This window comes from Ovis aries, chromosome 1 (genome assembly GCF_016772045.2).
Source record: "Ovis aries strain OAR_USU_Benz2616 breed Rambouillet chromosome 1, ARS-UI_Ramb_v3.0, whole genome shotgun sequence".
In the NCBI taxonomy this organism is placed as follows: Eukaryota; Metazoa; Chordata; class Mammalia; order Artiodactyla; family Bovidae; genus Ovis; species Ovis aries.
Window position 1 is genome coordinate 261,936,560 of NC_056054.1, and position 3,545 is coordinate 261,940,104.

At 46.3% G+C, this 3,545-nt stretch overlaps 1 pseudogene; it reads right to left on the reverse strand.

Annotated features, from left to right (window-relative positions):
* Positions 1–540: 540 nt before the first annotated feature.
* LOC101119693 (uncharacterized) lies at positions 541–1,529 on the reverse strand (annotated as a pseudogene).
* Positions 1,530–3,545: the final 2,016 nt, after the last annotated feature.

Consider the following 3,545-nt stretch of genomic DNA (forward strand, 5'->3'; position numbering starts at 1 on the left):
CACTCAGGCCAACCTCCTGTGGTTTCTTTGGGCTGCTCTGTTCCCAGGAGAGCCAGTCAAGTGGCTGACTTCTGTCTGGAGCTTGCTAAACACAAAGCCGATGGGTGCAGTCCTCGCTGGGTCCTAGTGGCAGGCTGAGAGTGTGTAGCATGTCTTCACTCTCATATGAGCAGGTACCCAGAGTCTTCAGAAATACGAAGCCCAATGCCTCCCAATTGCGAGTTTAGGAGACAAGGCTGATGATGGAGATGTGGAATGGGACAGCTGGCTCTGCATATATGAGGTCACCCTCAGGCAGCAGTTGCTGATTTGGATAGAGCGGCACATGGCTACTGTGGGTCCAAATAGGGGCCACAGGCACTGAGGGGCGGGAGTGGGGGTAGGAGGGAGAGATACCTATATTGAAGTATTCTCTGAGTAGAAGAGGGGCAGGGCTTGAATCTTTGGGGTCCCCATCCTGAGAGAGTCACTGAAATACACAAAACCTGGTCAGACATTTATTGGGGTGGTGGAGCCAGTTCTCCACCTTATAGTATTCTCTTAGATTGATAGGATTTCAATATGGAACTCTGGCCGGTTGAAAGCACCCCTGTATTGTGCCTGTGAGACATCACTGGTCTGAAAGGTGAAACAGTTCTTTGGAGCTTGTAGTATGCATACAGCGTTGCACACTTGGCAGTAACGTTGATGGCACTGCCACATGCGAACCCAGGACTGGAGCTTGACTGCTGCCTGCTCCTGGATTATATAGATCTTCAGTGAGTTCTGCCGTCGCTTATACAACTTCCTCCACAGGACTGTTCTCCACCAGCACTGAATCATCCAGGCCCTGATGGCGGCTGCCAGCAGGGTCCTACGTACCAGGGTTCCACGCCACCAGGCCTGTATCTTCCCAGCCGCCTTCATCCTTGCTATCTGACATTGTTTTGCAAGAAGCAACTTCCTTTTCCTCTCTTTCTCTAGATCGTCATTATCAGGTTCAGTCTTCTGATCAGTTCTTTATGGGAAGGGGATCCAGTCTGTAATCCGACAGATGTGTGATCCCAGAAAGATCTCAAGCTCAAGTCCTAGCTGGCTTGCTGTGAGTTCATAGCTGCCCCTAAAAATGCCGCGGGTATGGCAATTATGCCAGCGCCAGTAGACTTGGATGATGCGGACAGCATGGAGCAAACGGCAGTAACGAACCCGGACGCCCCACATGCGAACCCAGGGCTGTAGCCTGACCACTGCCCATTTTTCCCGAGCATAATACTGCAGCATAGCCCGTCGTTTCTTCTCCAGCAGCTCTGCCAGCTTCTGTTTCCCCCAGTATTGAATAACACATGCTCTGAGAGCCGCAGGCAGTAGCGTCCTGCGTACCAGGGTGCCCCGCCACCAGGCCTGGATTTTTATTGCTTGCAGCTCATTGCTTATAACCACCTTTTCGGGTGGTTTTGGCTTTTTTGTCCGGGGCGGAGGCTGTTCTGGAGGTGATTCAGGTTTTTCGTTCTCCTCTTCCTGCCTCGCTTCATGTAGTAATACGGTTTCATCAATGTTTTCTATTACAATTTGACAAACGTGGCCATCCTTTTAAACGGACTGTGAGAGACTTCGCGCTGCGGCCTTGCTGCGTCCCTTCAAGAGCCCTCTGGCGCCACAAGCCGTCTGGGTGTCGGGAGCGGGGAGGTTCCGCGCCCTGTCGTCCCGGCCGCTAATGTTCGCTGCGCAGCCTCTCGCACCTTCGCGTCCTCTGGCCCAGTCCCAAATTTTTTTAAAAAAGATATTGTTCATTTTAACATATGTTAAATGAGGCCTCTCTAAACTTGTATCTGTAAAAATATTTATCAAATAAAATATCAGAATTTCCATTATCCTTATTGTACTTATTTTCTGCCCCCTCTTCCTGCCTGTCAGAATTATTACATGTGTTTGTTCTTAACTATGTTTAAAAAAAGGAAAAAGTGTATGAAAAAAGTCTGGATGGAAGTATGCAAAAATGCCAACAAAAGTTGTTTCAAGGTGTTGGGTTTTTGGTGACGTTCCGCCCCTTCACATTTTTGTTGCATTCACAATATTCTACACTGAGCAATAATTCCTACGAAAGCGAAGGGATAAACATCTGTAAAACAAATCTTTCAGTTCTATCACCCATTCTCTTCACAGCCCATCCAGACCCAATGCCACTGGGAAATGCCCCAAGTTCAGATGTTTTGAAGCACAAGGAAGGATTGGATCTTAAATTTTGGCTTGGTTTTAATGATTTATTTCCATTAGGATGAAAATTGAACAATTTCAAATAATAGTCACGTTTGGCAATATATATTGTGCTAAGTCACTTTAGTAGTGTCTGACTCTTCATGACCCTATGAACTATAGCCCACCAGGCTCCTCTGTCCATGGGATTCTCCAGGCAAGAATACTGGAATTGGTTGCCTTTTCCTACTTTAAATAAAAGAACTATAAAGTACTCTTTCAGTCTACTACCTGTAAGACAGAATTACTTAAATATTTAAAAAGTAACTAGTTTGTGGTTAAATTCATCTTAATTGCCATATTATCTCAAGGTTTACTATAATTTCAAAAACATAATTTACTACTGTTGTGCTGTGCTTAGTGGCTCAGTTGTGTCTGACTCTTTGCGACTCCATGGATTGTAGCCCTCCAGGCTCCTCTGTCCATGGGATTCTCCAGGCAAGAATACTGGAGTGGGTTGCCATGCCCTCTTCCTGGGGATCTTTCTAACCCAGGGATCAAACCCAGGTCTCAAGCATTGCATGCAGATTCTTTACTGTCTGAGCCACCAGGGAAGCTTATTTACTAGTAGGTTAATAATTAAACCCATTGCTTAGTCATGTCCACCTCTTTTGCAACCCATGGACTGCAGGCTGCCAGGCTCCTCCATCCATGGAATACTGGAGTAGGCTACCATTTCCTCCTCCAGGGGATCCTCCCAATCCAGGGATCGAATTTGCATTGCTATGTCTTCTGCATTGGCAAGCAGGTTCAATATCACTAGCACCACCTGGGAACAACATTGAGTCAAAATGGACCTGGGCTCATAGAAAGGGAGGAGCAGAGTCTGTTACACGACCCATGATGCACTGGGACTGGGCTAGCCTCTCAGGGGAGGAATTTAGTCTGTGTAACCTGGTTTGTGGAGCAAATTCCATTTAGCTCCTGGGGATGGATACTCCTTTTCCAATGTATTTGCAAAGCACCTGTTAGATATTTCTTCTATAAATTCTTGATTTATTGTTAATGGCATTAAAACCAAGCCAGAGTTCAACCCAGATCTTTGATCTATTATCTGCTCATAGCAGCCTGATCAAAACTGTTGTGCTTTTCTCAAGAATACCAAAATTTTATCCTCATAAAAGTTTTACACCAACTTCGGGTGGAACAGTAGAGTTACCAGTTAGAATGTTTTAAAAACAAAATTAATAAATGACTCAAGATGCGGCTGGTCAGAGTAGTCAGTCTTAGAAGGGTCAGCGACAGCTTTCCCATCCCCCATGAGACAGCCAGCTACCCATGATCCCCACTGCTCTCCTGGGTGGGGCCAAGGT